Source organism: Trachypithecus francoisi, unplaced genomic scaffold, assembly GCF_009764315.1.
Source record: "Trachypithecus francoisi isolate TF-2019V2 unplaced genomic scaffold, Tfra_2.0 Lachesis_group19, whole genome shotgun sequence".
Taxonomy (NCBI): domain Eukaryota; kingdom Metazoa; phylum Chordata; class Mammalia; order Primates; family Cercopithecidae; genus Trachypithecus; species Trachypithecus francoisi.
This window is the reverse complement of record NW_022681464.1, coordinates 48618019-48637806: the sequence shown is the minus strand read 5'-3', so window position 1 is coordinate 48637806 and position 19788 is coordinate 48618019. Positions and strand designations below refer to the sequence as shown.

At 56.9% G+C, this 19788-nt stretch overlaps 1 protein-coding gene and 1 long non-coding RNA gene across 2 annotated transcripts in view; one reads left to right on the top strand and one right to left on the bottom strand.

Moving 5' to 3' along the window:
* Positions 1-1807: 1807 nt before the first annotated feature.
* LOC117064211 overlaps positions 1808-19788 on the bottom strand; it is an 85446-nt gene continuing 67465 nt past the window's right edge. Inside the window, exon 4 of the mRNA XM_033178471.1 lies at positions 1808-2589. The gene's annotated coding sequence lies outside the window, so the exon portion shown is untranslated. The remainder of the gene's footprint in view (positions 2590-19788) is intronic.
* On the top strand, positions 6063-7649 carry LOC117064213. The gene is made up of 4 exons (XR_004429327.1): positions 6063-6206; positions 6499-6639; positions 6947-7046; positions 7375-7649. It is a non-coding gene; the product is annotated as an uncharacterized LOC117064213 (long non-coding RNA).

The following is a 19788-nucleotide window of genomic DNA, read 5'->3' as shown; positions in this document are numbered from 1 at the left end:
TCCAGAAACTCCGCTACAATGGCAGCGAGTGGAGGGGGTGACCCCGCAGGACGAAGAAAACAGCAAGCCACAGTGGTTCGGAGAAAAGGCCGGCAGTGGCACAAGGTGGGTCTGCAGGGGCGGGTGAGCTGCATCCCAAGCCCAGGAGAAGCTGGAGACACCGGGAGCTGGGCCGCCCTACGAGGCTGCAGACAGAGGTGGGGCCGCCAGTTCCAAAAGCAACTCCAAGACCTAAAGGCTGTCTTCCAACAAGCTCCGCCCTGGACGCATGTCCTCTCACCAGGCGGGAGCGGGGCACCCTTAGCCAGGGCTGCAGGGAGGGTGGGCGGATGCCACGGGTGCCCGGCCCTGCCTCCCGTGACAGGTCACCGAGATGTGATGATAGGGAGCACGTGAACTCTGGGCTCATTCTAGTCCTCCTGGCTGCTGAATGCTGGCCGCATGACATTTTGCAGTTCAGAACCCAAGATGAAGAGGGGTATGTGGGGCCCCTAAACAGCAGCAAGGAAGCCGGCCGGCCGTTGGCAATGCCTCAGTGCGTTCAGGAAAAGGATTTCCTACCTAGAAGTGGAATCCAACCATATTATCAGTCAAGAGTAAAGAGAAAAAGACATTTTCAGACCAGTACAGAGGCTGCTAGAGGATGTGCTTCACCCAAACGAGGCATCAGCCCTGAAGGAGGACCTGGCGCCAGGACACAGGAGAGACGGGGGCGGCAGGGGTGTCTGGGGATGGGAGGGGCTCCTGGGTGACAGTGCAGGAGAGCCAAGGGCTTCCAGGGGGGTCTGAACCAGCATTCTCATTGTATGGGGAGTTTTCTGTTTCAGACTGAGAGGTTGGGAGAGAATTGAGGATGGGTATATGAGCAAAGCCATTTGAAAATCAAGGCAATTATTAATTCCAGACAAAATATAATTTGTATAAGATGGGCTATGTAATCACAGCACATTAGGATACATTGGCTGCTTTGACAAAGACCTAAATAATAGTGGTCTAAATAATCTAGAAGCTCACTCTCAGGAAACCACTAGCATGGAAGTGGATACAGCAGCTCTGCAGGACCAGGCCTGGCCATCCTGAGCATATGGCAGGCATCTGCTCACAATCTGCCCACCATCAAGCCCACACTTCCCCCTGGGGGAGACCAGGGGAGGGGCATCTTTCCTGGTCCCATGTCCTGCCAGGAAGTTGTATGCATCATGTCCACTCATAGGCACTGACCAATGGCCAAAACCCAGTCCCACAGCCCACTGCAGAGGAGGCTTGCGCACCTGCCCACAGGGCCAGCAACACTGGGATTGCTATAAAAGATGTCTCAAGGCAACTGGAGGAGGTTGGGCCTTGGATGCCATTAAGGGATGACTGCTAGTTTAGCCGGGTATGATAGCAATATTGTGGTGATATTGGTAAAAGCCCTTACCTGTAAGAAATACAAACAAAAGTGTTGATGGATGAGACGACACGAAGCCTGAGATCTGCTTCAGAATATACCACGTGTATTTGGCTATTACTCGTGATTAAGAAGTAAATTTTTAAAAAGATCAAAGAATTTCTCTTGTCACATCTAGTAGAGGAGGCTGGAAGGTGATGGACGAGCCGTCCCTGCCTGTGGGTATGCCCACAGCTGCTGTGAACACCCACTAGATGAGCTGATGCCCACTTAGCGTGGGGTCCACCTCCACCTGGGCCCGACACAGGAGGGGCCCAGGGAAGGAAACAAACAGCCCTAGAGGTGGACATTTCCAACAGCCCCAAATGGTCACCCTCCCCAGCAGGACACTGGTAGAAAATACCTATAACTTAGAAATCATTGAAAAGCAGTGAAACTTTTTTTAAATTGAAGGTGAAAACCAAAAGGAAGTTTAAAGAATATTCCAAGTGAGCAGAGGGGGTGGCGGGATCACTCAAAAACACTGCTGTGTGGTTATGGTCATTATAAGCATAAAATATTTCTAAAATACTTAAAAGATCACTTTAATAAAAATAAAATAACAAAGTGATAAAAAAAAGTCTTGCTGAAGCAAGGAGCCTGATGTGCACAGGACAAACAGAAGTGAAGTGAAGAAGAACAAGGGAAACTGCGCGGTCAGGATCTGTGCACACGCCTGGCTGGGTTTATCACCCCTGCAAGGGCTTCGTGCCACATATGGACACCGTCAGCCCAGTGGCCAGAGCCTGGCTGGGTTTACCACCCCTGCGAGGGCCTCGTGCCATACACAGACACTGTCAGCCCAGAGGCCAGAGCTCCCCAAAGCCAGGGCTGCTGCCTGGAGAACAGGTACCCTTGGGGTGGGAGCGGCGCCCCGCCATGAGCCGCAATGGGGCTGTGTGAGCTGTCGGCGCCTGGCATTGCACATTCCGCGTGTGTCCCAGGAGGACCCTGTACAGAGACGAGACCGTTCCATGCTTTCCTCATTTGCTTCTCCCATGAGCCGTGATGGGGCTGCATGTGCCACCGGCACCTGGCATTGCACATTCCGCGTGTGTCCCAGGAGGACTCTGTGTGGGGACTGTTCCACACTTTCCACATTGGCTTCTCTGGTAGCAGGTAAGCTCCGGGATCCCGTCAGCACTGCCTCCGCGGGTCTCCTGAAATATTCAAAGAGTATAAACAGGTGAAAAGTTTTAACCCCTGAATAGCCGGGATGTAAAAAATGAAATCTAGCAAGTGATTAAACGAAATCACAAACCTAATTGCTTACACTTAAAATAATACTAAAGCAAATGTGAGATTATGTTTAACTTGGAGGACCAGCACCGTCAGCAACGTGGTTCTGTTCTAATTTTTCACCAGGGAGGGCTCTACATTCCAGGCTGTTCGTGCAGCACGATTATGAAGTCCTCAGTGTCTGTGAAGTTCAAGTGTTTTAAATGGAGCAGAGGCCCCTCCAAGGATTGCCCACCCCATTTCCACCTCAGCCCTGTTGGCAAACCATCCCTGCTGCCATGAGCAGGGAGCAGGAGCTCCCCCCTTCTGATGCAGCGGCTAGATACCAGGAGGGCCACGGAAGCTGGCTCCCTGAGAGACTCCGAACCTCAGATCCAACTGGGGGATGCCAGGTGCTAACGGGACTACGTGGCCCTAGGTGGAAACTGTGACTCCATGGGACTCCTGTCTTCTGCGACCTGCTCCAAGGCTGCCCTTGTGCAGAGCTCGGCCATGGGGCTGTGGCCCTGACCCCTCTGCCAGGCTGCCCACACCACTCCAGGGGACGTGGTTTCCACTGTGGGCAGCTGGTGCAGTGTGACCGTGGTGCAGGTGGGGCCTCTGGGCGGAGGACATCTGGGTAAACTGGGCTATAGCGGGGCCCAGAGTTCGGGATTGAGGGGAGGCCATGCCAGGTGACCTCTGCAAGGACTTGGGGAACTGCATGCAAAATCACAGAAAGAAAGATATGGTTCTTAACCAGCTTCCACCCTGTCTTACAGCCTCTTTGTTTACTTCCCAGTTGATCTTTAATTTCAGTTGCCAAAGCAGCTGTTTGCACCATGCAGATGAGTCCCAGGGGCCTCAGACCCGCCCAGCCGCCCGCCCAGGGTGAGAATTGGGGCTGCGGCCGGGCTGGGCAGATAGGGTCGGGGGGCACAGCTCACAGGGCCCCCCACACTCCACAGTGCCAAGTCCTCTTTCTCCAGAAGTCCCAAGCTAACAGGAAGAAAGAAAAATGGAGGGAGAGAGAGAAAGAGAAGTGAAAAAATACAGTCATAAATCTGGGACCTGTTTTTATTGGTGCTTCTATTTCAGATTTCCAGTTTGGAAAAATACTTTTTTATGCATCCCAGGCACCTTGGTGATGGTGGAATGATGATGATAAATGCAAAAAGTTTTTAAAAGTCCTTTTTATGCCCAGGAGAACAAAGCCCGGTACAGTGCAGCCGCCTCAGGGCCTCTGTCACTCTTAAAGAGGGTTGGCTTGTCCAGCTTAACTTTGCCCCATGCCTGCGTGCTGGTGTGCCTATGCCAGGATGCCCTCGGTGCCCTGAGACCCTGTCCACGCCTGGCTGCGCCTCCCAGGTTTGTCTTAGGGAGCGGAGGTTGGCCAGGCACCCTGTGGGAGGCTCAAGCAGGGAAAGTGCCTGTCGTTGGGGAATAACTCGGGGGAAGCACTTGCAGATGAACTGCAGGGAACAAGTGAAGAGTGTGGACACTGGAGCAGGGGGCGGTGAGAAGAACAAGCGAGGAGTGTGGACACTGGAGCAGGGGGCGGTGAGAAGACGATGCAAGGTCTGCCATCCGAAGGTGGGCTCTGTGTCCCCTGAGGTGGGAGGCCGTGAACACAAGGCTGGGTTTGCACCTCAGGTTTGTGCTGGGTGATGGGACCTGCCGGGGCCTCCCTGCCCTGCCTGTGAAGAGACTGTTTTTGCTGTGAGTGTGCGTGCATGGCGGTCCTGCTGTGCCTGCATAGGTGGGTTTAATTGGTTCCAGCTGCACTGGCAGCTCCTCTCCCCCACTATGATGTGGCGCATGGAGTTATGGGTGGAGCCCTTTGAAGCAGCTGCAAGTCATTCCATCGTGTAAACTGAAATAAGGAGAGGGTGAAAAATGCAAGCCATGACTCTGCCCGCTCCACAGCTGGGCTCACACAGCTCCATGAGACGGCCGCCCAAACTAAGCTACCTCCATGGGCCTTGGCCAACTGACAAGAGGAAGGGAAGGAGATTACTCTAAGCCCCAGATATTCTGGTGAGCTGGAAGCTGGCCGGGAGGGCTGGGAGCCAGTGACACCTCCAGCCAGCAGGCCTGTGTGGAGGCCCCGTTCCGGTGAGTGTGCCCAGGGGCGAGGGGTGTCCGGCCGCCACTGACCGCCAGCTGCCCAGGAGGCAGAGGTGACCCGAGAGGGGGCTGCTCAGTTCAGGGAGGAGCCCAGCCCCCAACACAGGGCATGGATGGAATCTCTCAAGGTTCCCCGGGCATCCTGCCCACCCAAGCTGACTGCTAAGGTCATTGAAATGGAACAGGAGCTCAGGCCTAGAGTGTCCAGGCCAAGTGACCACCATGAGTGCCTGAGAGGCCGGATGTGCAGGCTGGCTCCTGGCTTCTCACCTGAGCCTCCCCACCCCCTTGCCTCCACGTCTGAGAATACCTGGCGCCCCAGCATGGCCTTGGGGAGGCAGCAGTGCTAAGCACATGGGGCCAAGAGGATGGCTCTGGGCCAGTCGGGTGCTGGGACAGTGGCTGGCAGGGGACCCATTTGGAGAAGAGCCCACTGCTCTGAGCAGCTCCAGCTGCAGCTCCCGCCGCCCTCTTGTGAGGGCCTGCCTGGGCCCATGTCCAAATCCCAGCACCACAGGCCAGACGGCCGGCAGGTCTCACGGGGTGAGCACAGCAAAGGCCGCTTTTACACGGGGCCCCCTCCAAGAGCTGCTGCCCGAGAGGGAGCATGGCCCACAGAGACCCCCTGGACTCGGCCTCTGGGGTCCACCTGGTGGCTTCTGAGGGTGCTGCCCGACCAGAAGCTCGAATCCTGCTGGCTGCACTGTCCTGAGGCCACAGCCAACACCCACTCCTGCCTCCAGCCTGGTGTCCCTTCCCACTGTTAGCAAGGCCTGGGGGACGAAGGGACCACCACAGTGCGGTGGGAAAGAGAGAGCCCTCAGCTTCACCCTGGGTGTGTTGTGGAGACGCAGACTCATCTGAGGTCAGACGGGGGCACTGGACTTGCCAAGGTGTCCACGCTCAAAAGGAGCGTCTGGAGCGGGGGTTGGCATGAGGGGTTCAGGGGCTTCCTGGGAGCAGTTCCAGCTGACAGAGCTCCATGGAAACCAGATGTGACCTCGGGGACCGCCGGCCTGTGGGATGTGCACCAGAACCCAACACTGCGGGAGCCCAGCCTTCCTCTCATTGGGTGGCAGTGGCTGGGCTCACACACACCCTAGCGGCGTCCAGCTCCCCTGTCAAGGAGAGACCCCTCCCCAGAGTGGGCTGCGGGGCCAGTGCCAGCAGTGACGGGGTCCATCCTCACTGTCTCCTGAGGGGCCAGGCCTGGCCTGAGACTCCGATCTCGGGGACGACAGCCACCAGCTGGATGAACTGGCCCCATGTCCTTCCTACTCCTCACCTCCCTTCTCTTGCTGGGACTTCACGAGAGAGCCTGAGTTACTGAGTCGACGGGAAGCAGAAAAGACTCCCATGCAGCTCAGGCCCCTGTGGCAGGACCAGGAAGGAGGGAGAGGTAGCACATTGCCAGAGCGCTCACGGACACCAGGTTTGCTCCCCATGCACTGTCTGTGCCACGCCGCAGGTGCCAGGCAGCCACAGGCATTGTTTGGGCCCCGAGCCGGTCAGGCTGGAGTCAGGTCCCGCTAAGCCACACGTGACTCTTGCTTGGAGTGGGGGCTGAGGGGTGTCTTCCTGCTGCAGGGCTGCAGCTGGTGCCTGGTTCGCTCTGTCCAGACGCAGCTCTGGGCTTGCAGCCTCTGCTGCCCTGATGGGACAGCAACCCTGGGCATCGCTGGAGACTCTGAGGTCTGCACAGGGCACCATCCTGTATTCTGTAGGGTCCAGAGACCCAGAGAGGGAGGCTGGCCCAGCGCCCTAGTGGGAGAAAGGCCAGTGATGTCATCGGGGTGCTGAGGCTGACAGCCGCCTTCTACTGGATATTACTGCTGAGAACCAGCCAGGTGCCTGCACTCGCTGCCGTGAGTAATTGCCCAGCGGCCCGTGAGGTGCTGGCAGTTCCTCCATTTACGAGTTAGGAAACAGGCACAGAGAGACCAGGTGGCCTGTCCCAGCAGCACTGCTCTGGCTCTTGACCCCCATAGCAGCAGCGAAACGGCTGAAATCAAGATAGATTTATCCGTTCTCACCAGGCTGTGGGCGCCTTGCCGGTCTGCGCTCCTAGCTGGGGGCCCAGGGAGACTCTGCTTCCAGGATTGCCCGCGTGTGGGAGGAACCCAGCTGCCAGCTGCAGGACTGAGGTCCCATCTCCACCCTGGCCTCTCACAGGGCCCTCAGTCCTGCCAAGCAGCAAGCAATGCCGCACCTCAGCCTCTCACTCTGCTCTTCGGTTCCCTGGACCCCCAGCCCAAGCTCCGGTGATTACCAGGTAATTCCTGTCCCAAGGCAGTGGTGCTGAGTGTTCTAACATAGTTGCCATGTGGCTCTGTGTCCTGTGCACAGGCCAGGGGTTTAAGTGGGCATCAGCAATGCTCGCGTCAGAGACCCTCCACCACGACGTGGCCACCGTGAGCACAGCTCCGTGGCCAGCACTGGAAACGGCGTCTCCTGCCTCCAGCTGCATGACTCGGAGAAGCAGGAACTTTTCCATCCTCACTGTCCGTCCATATATCCAGGGCTGTCCACATGCACCCACACCATGTACTCGCCGTGTGGCCTGTCGAGAACACAGCATCCCCCTGCCCCTGATTTCCCAGGAGAGCTGCACGTCCATGACGGTGGTCTCCCAGGCATGCATGGCCACGGAGCACGGGAACGTGCACCCCTGCTGGGAGCGCACAGGAAGACTGCACGTCGGGTTCTGAGGCTTCCTATGAAACAGAGAACCTGAAATATCTAATTTTTTACGTTGATTACAGATTTAAATGATAACTTTTTTATAGATTGGGTTTAACAAAATATTAAAAGTAATGACACCTATTGGCCCGGTGCGGTGGCTCACGCCTGTAATCCCAACACTTTGGGAGGCCAAGGCGGGCAGATCACGAAGTCAGGAGATCGAGACCATCCTGGCTAACAAAGTGAAACCCCGTCTCTACTAAAAACTACAAAAAACTAGTAAGTCATGGTGGCGGGCGCCTGTAGTCCCAGCTACTCTGGAGACTGAGGCAGGAGAATGGCGGGAACCCAGGAGGCGGAGCTTGCAGTGAGCTGAGATTGCGCCACTGCACTCCAGCCTGGGAAACAGAGCAAGACTCCGTCTCTAAAAAAAAAAAACTAATGACCCCTGTTTTTTATTTGTTTCTTAACGTGGACATTAGAAACCTTAAAATTGCTTATGTGGTTCCCATTAGATTTCCATCAGACAGCGTGTGTCTAGAAAATGGCTATAAAGTGTTCTACCTCCTGCTGATTTTATTGTAAGTGTGTCTGATCTGCAGGACTAAACATGTGGTCCAGGGAACTGTCCACACTGGAGCACACAGAGTTGCTGAGGAGTGGGTTGGTTGTTGGTTTGGTTTGGTTTTGTTTCCAGTTTTTGAAAATTTAATATGGAAAGATTTTGAGGTCATGCATGGTCTACAAATGACGTTTCTGTCCTGATTCAGGATGGGTGCCCACACACCTAAGTCCACCCACACAGGCCTGTAACATGCACGTGTGTACCTGAGCATGTATGTACATGAGCACGTGTGTACCTGGGCATGTATGTACATGAGCACGTATGTACCTGAGCATGTATGTACCTGAGCACATGTGTACGTGAGCATGTGTGGCGGTACCAGCACAGGGATAAGCTGTGGCCTCACAGGCTTCTCACTGCTGCAGCTAGACGTGCCACTGTGAACAGTTGGGGCAGGGGCCTCCTGCCCTCATGCTGTGTGTGGCAGCCGCAGGTCCCTGTGCCTGCAGCCTGAGACAGGTGCCCAGAGTCGCTGCCTGGGGGTGAGTGAGTTCTGCTGGAGGAAATGATGTAGAACTGCGAGGATGCCGTAAGAAGGCAACAGCAGAGTCAGAAGTTAAGGAGGAGAAGACAGAGGTAACAGGGAATTGCTCCTCAGCAACGACACGTGAGAGCCGCGTGTGCCATGATCCCAGGCGCTGCGGCTGCACGGATGACACGTGGCGGGGAACCCAGCTTCCGGACCTGCCCTCGAGGGCTGAGCCTCTCACACCCAGCCTCGTCCTCCCCATCTTGAGGGTGCCACTCTCGTGCTGCACAGGGTTCACCAGCTGTGCAAAGCCTGTCTTCATTTGGTTAGCCAGAGTCCTAGGATGGGGGCCCACTCACCCATGTCACCCTGTGATGAGGACAGCAGGGATGGAGCCTTCCTTGGTCTGAGCTTGAGGCTGCAGCCCTGCGGGGTTGGGAGAGCCCTCTCCCACTCTATATGCACAGCTGCTTTCTCTCTGCTGGGCAGTCCCAGTGGACCCGGGGGGCCTTGACGTGGCTGAAGAGAGCCCTGCATGTGAGGTGCTGTCACGCAGCCTCAACACAGAACCTCCTAGAACACTGCAGAGGCTCCAGGCTCACACGACGCCCGAGCCAGCACTGCCAGGAGCCAGGGCCCAGGAAGGGCGTTGCTGGAACAAGTGCTGACCCCTCACCCCTGTGTCTCCAGCGGGGCCACATCATGCATGTCACAGATGATGGCCCTGGTACTTGGGTCAACACCCTGTGTTCACACGGACTGAAGCTGTGAGTCAGGTAGGGGACGGGGGATGGGACTGCCCGCTGCCTATTCCCTCAGTGGGAGAACCTGGCCTGCACCCAGAGCTGCACTGCTGCCCTCACCCCAGGGCCTCCTGGAGAGGACAGAGCCACCAGCAAACAGCTTCTCCCTCACAGCCCAGGGAGGCCTGCACACCCTCCGCAGAAGTCTCGGTCACCCCCATTTCTAAGTGCTCCGCCACAGGCAGCCCTCGGGAGCCCCCATGTGTCGGCTACCACCTTGGAGGGCTTGGCGTGGACAGTAGGCCATGGTGTGGGCATCTTGGGTGTCCCATGGGGACAAGTGGGGGCCCAGCTGCTCCGCAGCGTGGGCTGACTCCTCCCTCCCCCAACATGCTGCAGTTCCCACTTTGTTAAGCCCCTGGGATGCAGCTGATTAAAGAGCCGTTTGGGTTAAACGAGATCCTGGTCTGAAAATGCAGGTGGGTCTGGATTATCAAAAGGCCATCAGTCACCCACGCGTTAGTCTGAGTAAGTTTGGTCTGCTTGATTTTACTTCTGCTGGTCTGACTTTTGGATGGGAGTCTAGGGAGGAGCTTCTGGAGCTCCAGCAACCCCGAGGGATGGACTGAGGGTCTGTGCCCCTCACCTGCTTGGTCCTGCCCCTCAAGGACTTCCTGAGCCCCAGGCTTGTGTGGACACAGGGAAGCCCTGCTGGAGGGCCCTCTTTACATGGGGAGGCCTGAGCCCTGAGCAGTCAAGGAAGTTTTGGAAGTGAGTAGCTATGGCTTCTCCACCTGCTCCTGCCTGGACAGCGCCCTTCAGAACTCAAGTCCATCCATGAGACAGCACCCATGAGGGCCAGACGCCGAGTCACTCCATGAAGGCCAAAGGTGAGCACACAGGGATTTCTCTCTGAAGACACAGTGCAAGTAGCAAGTGCAGACGTGGGTGTTGACACAGGCACACACATATGCACATATGCACACACATGCCCACATGGCACACATGTACATGTGCACTATACACGCACATGCACATACAGCATACATATGCACACATGCATGCACACAGAATATGCTCACATGTACGGTGCACACGGCATACATATGCTCACATGCTTGTGCACGGCATACATATGCTCACATGCACAGTGCACATGCACATGGCATACATATACACGCACAGTGCACACATGCACACACATGGCATATATATGCTCACATGCACTGTGCACATGTATACAGCATACATATGCTCATGCTTGTGCACACAGAGCATACATATGCTCACATGCACAGTGCACACATGCACATGGCATACATATGCTCACATGCACAGTGCACATGCACACATGGCATACATATGCTCACATGCACAGTGCATATGCACACATGGCATACATATGCTCACATGCACAGTGCACATGCACACATGGCATACATATGCTCACATGCACAGTGCACATGCACACATGGCATACATATGCTCACATGCACAGTGCACACATGCACATGGCATACATATGCTCACATGCACAGTGCACATGCACACATGGCATACATATGCTCACATGCACAATGCACACATGCACATGGCATACATATGCTCACATGCACAGTGCACATGCACACACATGGCATACATATGCTCACATGCACAATGCACACATGCACATGGCATACATATGCTCACATGCACAGTGCACATGCACACACATGGCATACATATGCTCACATGCACAATGCACACATGCACATGGCATACATATGCTCACATGCACAGTGCACATGCACACATGGCATACATATGCTCACATGCACGGTGCACACATGCACACACATGGCATATATATGCTCACATGCACTGTGCACATGTATACAGCATACATATGCTCATGCTTGTGCACACAGAGCATACATATGCTCACATGCACAATGCACACACGCACATGGCATACATATGCTCACACACAGTGCACATGCACATGGCATACATATGCTCACATGCATGGTGCACATGCACATGACATCCATATGTTCACACGTGCACACATTCACATGTATATGCACTTGGCTCGTGCACACATGCCACCTACATGCCACCACATGCACACAGATGCACATTCACAGGCTCACACACTTCTTGATGCCTGTGTGGGTGCCACGCCGGTCCTTCCTTCCTGGGGCACTCCTGTCCCTCTGTATTGTGGTTGTGCCCTGGATGCTGAGAAGGCTCTGGCCTGTTTTCACTGGGATTCAGAGGCATTGTGGACTGCAGAACTGTGTCAACCCCACCCATTTTCTCCACAAATGTTCTTTATTAAGAGAACCTTAATTGAGAACATTAAGCAGAAACCAAAGAGATTATCGACTTAATAGTGGGAACGGCCCTGGTGCACCTCGTTCTGAGGCCTGGGGCGAGTCATTAGGCTCCTGCCTCAGCTTCCCCTCTGTGGGTCGGTAGCGTGGCCTGTGTGGGCTCTCAGGAGATTAATGCTATGAACCCCCAGGGGAGGGGCTGCTCTGTGCTATTTTGGCAGGTTTGTCATCACCTCGCGGGGGCCTGGAGTTGGGAGAGAGAACAAAATGAAGAGGTGCCTCTGATGACAGCTCCAGCCCAAGCCCCGAGCCGTTCTCTCTGGGAGCTGCAGGAGCCATGGCCACATGCGCTGCAGAGGGGCTGTCTGTGTGCGGCCCGATGACATGGAGGCTCCACATGCAGCCAGACAGAGCGGCCCCGTGGCTCTCCACAGCCCCGACCTGTGCCCCTGCACAGAGCTCAGGGAGGACACTACCTTCTAGAACGGATGCCAGCCCCACAGACGCACCTTGGAATCCCCTTGGAGCCCACAGGAACCACTTTTTTCTGCTTAACTCATTGTTTTATGGTCCTGGGGCTGCCAGGTCAGTGTTCCACTATGTTCCATGGGGCTGTAGGGTCCTTGGCATCTTTCACTGCTGTGGGGGACTTAACAGCTTATCCTCTCAGAACCCTGGAGGCCAAAGTCTGAAACCCCAGTGCGATAGGGCGTGGGGAGGGTATGCTCCCCGGGTGCTCCTGTTGTGGGCAGGATGTGCCCCCGGGTGCTCCTGGGTCCTCCTGGGCGCGGGCAGGGCGTGCTCCCTGGGTGCTCCTGGGCATGGGAAGGACGTGCTCCTGGTGGCTCCTAGCTGCCTGTCCCAGCACCTGCTGCTCTCGGCTTCCCTGGCTTGTACCGCTGCTCCAACCTTACCCTCTGCCTCCCACCGCACCATGTTGGTCTCTCTCAGGAGGACGCCCGTTCCTGGACTTGGGTCACCCCCAGTGCTTGTCTTGACCACATCTGCAGGATCCTGTTTCCAAATGAGGTCCCACACTTAGGTCTCAGGGGCTGGGACTTCCTTCCACACACTTCCAGGGACACAGTTGAATCCACAGCTCCCCACCGTGTTCCCATCTTTCACTGCTCTGGAGTTCACACTTTTCTGGTGCAGAGATGGCCCTCAGGCCCTACCCCCAAAGGCCTCGTCTACACCGCACTCCCTGGTGGTGGTCAACCGAGCTGCACCTTGAACCCTGGGAGCTCTGGAGGGACCGATGCCTTGTGGTGGGTCCAGGTGGCCTGAGGGCTAGAGAGGCAGAGCTCGTGTAGATGGGAAACCCCAGCTGGGAGCAGACCGGCTGGGCAGGAGGGGCCGGGAGCCAAGCTGCAGGGCTTGGGGAGGCTTGCGCCCACGTGAGCAGGACCCATGCTGCTTGCTCTCCTGCCACTCCTGCCGGCACTGGGTATGCTGGGGGCCGGGCAGTTGTATCCACTGCTCCAAGAAGCACTTGTTCCTCCTCTCCACTAAAGCGCCCCTGTGCCCCTGCATGCCCCCCGTGATGTCACATGCCTCCACATGCTCCCCATGTCCCCCCCATGTCCCCCGGCCCCCATATGCCCAATCCCCATGTGCTCCCATGTGGCACCTCCCAGCTCACCTGGACACATGAGTCTCGGGGTAACCAGCCCCCCTGCACGGACAGCAAGTGGGAGTCAGCAGCCAGGCAGGAAACTCAGGGGCTTTGTGCTTGGAGGGAAGCCCGCCCGATAGGAAAATGCTTTCGAAGCTTGTGGATCAGAGAGGTCGGTAGTGCACCGGGTAGTCAGATCGATCAGTCAGTCAGGACGATCAGCCCCATTTCTCAGGTAAGAAAACCAGGCGCCAAAACTTTCAGCAACTTGTGCACAGTAGCAGGTGGGTCACCCATCAGCAGCAGAACCAGCACAACCCCAGCAGGTCCGGGGCTGGAGGCGCCCCTGCACCCCACACCTCCCCTAGAGTCCCCCACCCTGCACAACCCTGCTCCATGCACCCAGCACCATTGCATCCCACATGCTCCTGCAACCTCCTGTCCCACACACCCCATGCCCCACACCCTCACACCCCCAGCATCCTGCACCCAGCAGCCCCCACCCCATACTCCATAACCCCTGCACCTGCTGTGCCCCTGCACACTCCCACACCCCACACTCCTTGTACCCCATACCCTCATCCCCACTCTGCACCACTGCACCCTGGCCAAGGCCTGCAGGTGCCAGGGCAGCAGGGAGCCCCTGTCACAGCAGTGAAGGATGCCAAGGACACCACAGTCCCACACTGTGGACACCCCGGACTCTGGTTGCTGTGCCAAGCCCTGGGGGTGCCTCCCTGCCTGTGTCCTCTGCTCTGAGCCCGGCTCCCTCTGGTGGGGTTCGGGTTCCTGGTAGGAGCCCAGCTTGCCTGGCTCCAGCACTCCCCCAGGGCCTCCTACACCACACCCAGGCTCCGTGCAGGCCCAGCACACCCCTCCCAGCCCTCGTGGCCAGAGAAGGGAATGGCTTTCAAAAGAGGAGCCCCTTGGAGTCCAAGATTCTTCAAAACTTCCAAAAGAAGTTCTGTATTTTGGACGTCAGTTTCTTTCAAATAACTCATTTTGTGGAACACATATGACAATTGTAGGATGGGAAAAGGCATGCAGAGCTGTGACACTTTCCTTTAGAGGTCACTACAGTGCGTCCATGTCCTCCCAACACCATGAGTGCAGCCGCACCAAAGCCAGGGGAGCAGGTGCGCTTCTCCATGGGTCGTGGTTTAAAGCAGGTGGAATCGCCATGGCTCGGGATTGAGGTGGTAATGGACATCCCAGTCCTCAGGTGGGGTTAAGTCCTCCTCCTGCACAGACCGTGCTGGGGGCAGCCTCCCTCCCACGATGCTGGGGGGACTTTGCAGTGCCCCCCAGGAAGCACTGGTGGGGCAGGCTGCAGGAGCCAAGGCCAGGGTCCTGGCATGGGACTACGGGGCCCTTGGCATCCTTCACTGCTGTGACAGGGGCTCCCTGCTGCCCTGGCACCTGTGGGCCTTGGCCAGTCCCCAACGCCACGTTGTGGTAGTAGAGACCTGGTGGTGGCCCCAAGCAGGGCTGCACCCAGCACCATCGCAACCCACACGCTCCTGCAACCTCCTGCCCCGCACACCCCATGCCCCACCTTACCCTCTGCCCAGCATCCTGCACCCAGCAGCCCCCTACGGAGGCTCTGTCCCCACTGATCATCAATGCAGACACACGTCCACGGGAGGGGCTCTCGTTTTCCCCACCTTCCAATGAGGAAACCGACCAAGACAGACTCCGCACCGAGCAGGGGTCAGACCCTGGTGGAGGTGGAGTCTCTTCACCGTGGCACAGTCCTGCTCAGTCCCTGGACTGCCCCCCTGCACCCAGCAGCACAGGCTGCAGAGACCAGGAGATGTGGGCAGGGGCTTCCCCCTTGCCTGCCTCACTCCTGCCCACCCAGTGGGCACCCCGTAGATAGGAGTCGCTCTCTGCCTGGCACTTGGACTGCTGGGCTGAGTCATGGCTGCAGGCAGCGGCTCAGTGGCATCTCCAAGGTGCCACCACAGGGACACCCTCCGTGTCTCCAGGCTGTGCTGTGGCTCCGCGGAGCCAAGCTTCCCCATGCCACTGAGTCGGGGGCTGCAGAGGCCTGTGCGAGCTGCGGTGGCTGGACCTGGGCCTGGCTGCTTGGATGCTGAACGCTGCTCTCAGCCTGGAGGCTGGCAGGCCTGCCAGGGGCCAATGAGCAGGCATCGCTCGCCTGAAGCTCTTTGCCTTCGAGGGAGCTTCAGCACCAGCCAGGAGCAGTTTATGAGAAATTCAGAGACACATGCAGACTTCTCGGTGTCTTCTGAAGAACAGCCACTGTCTCACCCACCTCTGGTCAGAGGACTCTGGAAAACTTGCGTTTCTGGTACGTGTAGAAAACCGACATGCTAAGCCGCAAAGCCGCCCCCTTCAAGGCGCAGCACACACGAGGCTCGCCCTGCCACGAGCACTGGTACCAGCTCACTTTCCGCTCTGCTCGGCGGGACTGCCGGCCAGGCCGAGCATGCAGCTGCAGAGAGGTTTAGAGTGAGGCCTTCGCTTCGCTCTCTGGTCCAAGAGTTACAGCATCTGGTGAAGTGTCTCGTTTTCCTTTTTTGGACAGTTAAGCTACAGCAGTGGGCCAGCTGGCACCAGTGTGGAGAGACAGGTATTCCTCACTTTGGGGCACCAACGTGGTTCTGGCAAAGTTGCCTCTTTTCCAGTAAAACAAGTCTCCTCTCCCCACCGCCTTCCATTTCAGGACCAGAGGTTTGTTCCTGGGGAAGCAGCCTCAGTGACTGTGAGCTTTGCCCTCTGCGGAAAGCCTGGCCACCAGCGGCACAGAAGCCAGATGCGTGGCCGTGCCGGCAGAGCAGCTGGAGCAGCCCCTGCCCCCCATGTACCTCAGTGTCCCCCAGGCCACCCGCGCCCCACTCTGCCTCGCCTGTACCACCTCCCTCACCGCCACACTCAGTCCCTCAGAGCAAAGTGCCTACTCCACAGCTCCACGCCCCTGCCCAGTGGAGCCTCAGCCCTGTCCCACCTGCAGCGTGCCCAGCCCAAGTGCCCCAAACCCAGAACCTCGGGCTCAGGGCAAAAGGAAGCCGCCCCATCCCATCACATCAGGGTCCCACTGCACTTGTTTAGAGCAGAGCACAAGTCTCCTCGCATCTGAGCCCCTTCACACAGGTGACTCTGAGAGGCTCAGGACAGAGCATTGCAGGGGACACAGAGGAGGAAGGACTCGGGCTGTGAAGAGGGGCTCGGCCTCACCAAGCAGCACGTTCTATTCATTTAGCAAAATGGCCGCCCACCCCCCTCCCAGACCCTGCTCGGGGAGAGACCACTGGGGCCGTCCCGTCCCCGACTTCTATTTTGTTTTCGCCAGAGCCGCCTCCAGCCTCCCTCTTCACTTTTTATGTCAACTCTGGGGCCCTGCTGGCTGAAAGTGAGTTCTGTTTTCCGGCAGCCTTGTGGCTTTTGGACTCGGCCTTGAAAATTAGTTCATGGCGACCCAGGCACACATCGCACTGGGAAGCCACGTGGGAGCCGTGCGGGTGGAGCGGCGCAGCCAGACTGAAATGGATCCCAGCGCCTGGGCCTCGTCAGGCCTTTATGACAGAGTGTGAAGGGAATTGCTGCTTAGTCACCAATTTGCTTGGCAAAATCGGGTGGATCAGGAAACATCAAAGGTCAGACAGTAGGAGTTTGTCTAGACACTCTATTTTGGACGACGCTCACCCGAGGTGTTTCTGTAGCAACCTTTACAACACTGCTGTTCCGGCAATACTGGAGAAAACACTGTCCCTCCTGTCAGCAGGTAGGGCCCACTCTGAAAATCCTCGCCCCGTCGCCGGGTCTGCGGCGGCGCCTCCAACTCCATTTAGAACGAGGAAGCCTGTCGGGGAGGCCCCGGGGAGGGACCGGCTGCTTGGGCGGAGGCCAGGCCTCGGGAAGCTCGTCCAAGGCTCCCGGGCAAAAGCGCCAAGAAATGGAAGTGGCTCATTTTTCCTCTGGGCCTGAGGGGAGGGTTTTGATTTTTACAGCCGCCCGCAGTCATTTCTCACAGGTTTGAAGCAGACGTTTCCAGGGAGGGAGGGAGAAGGGAGATGGGGAAGGGTGGGGAGACGCCGGAGGAGGCAGCCACCTCAGGGGATCCCTGGAAGCCTGGACGCGCTCTGCCCAGTGGTTCGGTCCCCCGGGGACACGTGGTCATGTCTGGAGGCATCTGTGGCTGTGGCGGTCACGGTAGGGAGTGCGCCTGGTATCGAGGGGTGGGGCTGCTTCCTTCTGCCTGTCCCCGCTGCCCTCCCCATCCTCCATGTCTCCCTGCCACCTGCCCTGCTGCCCTCCCCGCTCTCCATGTCTCCCTGCCACCTGCCCTGTCCCCGCTGCCCTCCCCGCCCTCCATGTCTCACCACGGTGCCCGACGGCCCTCTGCGAACCAGGAGAGGGGACGGCCAGCGCTTCGGCTTCCCTGCATTTCCCCGGGAGTGGGGGAGCCAGGAGCAGTCCATGAGTTCCCTCTTCCTCCTGGGGCCTGGGCACCAGATCCCAGAGCTCCCTACCACGCAGTGGGTTCCCTGGCCTTGCAGCCCTCCTCGGGTCCCGCGGGGAAGGTACACAAAGGTGGCTCGACAGCTCCTTAGCCCGCCACCTCCAGCAACGTCAGCCTCCCCTGCCTCAGTTTCCTGAACTCTGAAGGGAGGACGAGTGGCACGATGATTCCTGGGCAGAAACCTCAGGGCACGGTGACTGCAGGCCCCAGGTTTCTCTCCCACTGACCGCCCAAGAGACCTCAGGGCACGGTGACTGCAGGCCCCTGGCCTCTCCCCCACTGACTGCCCAGGGGAGTGAAAGTCCAGGACTCTGTGCATGCCTGGGGACCTGGGCAGTGGGGGCAGGATTGGGGACCTGGACGCAGCATCTGCCCGCCTTGCTGGTGAGGGGTGCAGGCTCCCAGGCCCTGCATCCAGACACCACCCTCACCCATGCAGGAGCAGGACTCAAACCCGCCTCTCTCGCCTCCTTGTATTGCAGAGAACGTTCAAGTCCTGATGTGGACTCTGTCTGACTGCGGCAGAAAATCCAGAGATGGCCTCTGCCACCACTGTGACGGGCTCTGGCCAGAGAAGCAGGAGGGAGGTGGGCCCACAGCTGCTGCTTCTGAGCCATTACAGGGGCAGTGGCATCCAGGGAGCACCCTGAGATGCAGCCTCTGCTTCAGCCTGACAGACCTATAGCTGCTTCTGGAGCACGCCTGGGGGACGCCCTTTCTTCCTCTGGGATGCCAGCTGGACTTACTGTGCAGACAGGGCCTGAGCCAGACCAGAGGCACTGGCTTCTAGGCGTGGGACCTTCTTAGCGCAGGACCTTCTCAGCGCGGGACCTGCAGCTGCCTTTCCCACACTCACACAGGCTCCTCCCATTGTCCTAAGAACCCTGTGGCAGTGCAGGCAGGGGTTACCCAAATGCTGACCCATGTGAGTCCGAGAGGAGCGCAGCGCCCGCCCGAGGGGCTTTGACCTCACGCTCACTGCTGTGATCATTGTCACTTACTCTGAGCTGCTCTGTTTGGGAGGGGAAGCCACACTGCGGAGGCTGAGGAGCAGCCGGGGCACGTGCCTGGCCCTGCCCTCCAGCTGGCCTGCGTTCCACGCATGAGAGCCTTGCCTAGAAGGCCTTCGGGGTGGGGGGGGTCCACCTGAGCCCCCCACCTTGCAGCCCCCCTCATTCTCGTGCACTGGGTCCCCTTTGCTGTTGGATTTGCAGCTTCTGCAGGCAAGAACCAGGTGATGTCCCCTCTGTTCTCCAAGAGCAGCTATGGGAGAACTTGGGGTAGAAGTGAATGAATGAGTGACAAACTGAGGATGCAGATGTCTTGGCTGCAGAGGAGCAAAGACAGACATTTCATTTGACTGCTCGGAAACCATACAAGCAGGAAGAGAATGAAATGAAATATTTAAAGTGTTGAGAAAGGAAAAAATAGACCCCAACCTGGAATTCTGTACCCTGTGAAATTATCCTTTAAAGGAGAAAAGAAAGACTTCCTCAGAAAAACAAAACTTAAGGGCATCAGTTGCCAGCAAACCTGCCCTGTGAGAAATGCGAAAGGAAGCTCTTTAGAGAGAAAGAGAATACTACTCAGATCCAAAGACAGGAAGAATATTGGAGGAGGAAAAAGCAAAGTAAGATAAAAACACTTTGTTCTGATTCTCCACTGATCTAATAGATAAGTTTGTCCAAAGTAATAACAGCAACAATGCAGTTGGTCATGTGTGCTTACATAGGTTAAGTATGTATGCTGACATGTATATATGCATGCATACCTAGGTATGCTGATATGTAAGTGAAATCAATTGCAGCAATGACACAAAGGATGGGAGGAAAAAATTAAAGCGATTTTGTTATTAGAAGGTGTCACACTATCCATGAAGTGGTATTGTATTATTTGAAAATGGGCCTGGATTAGTTGTTCATGTATGTTATAAACTTTAGGGCAACCACTAAAAAAAGTTAAAAAGTATAACTGATATGCTAATAAAGGAGAGAAAATGGAATCATATAAAATACTCAAAACCACAAATGACAGAAAAAGAAGACAAAAATAGGAACAGAGAACATGGGCCACAAA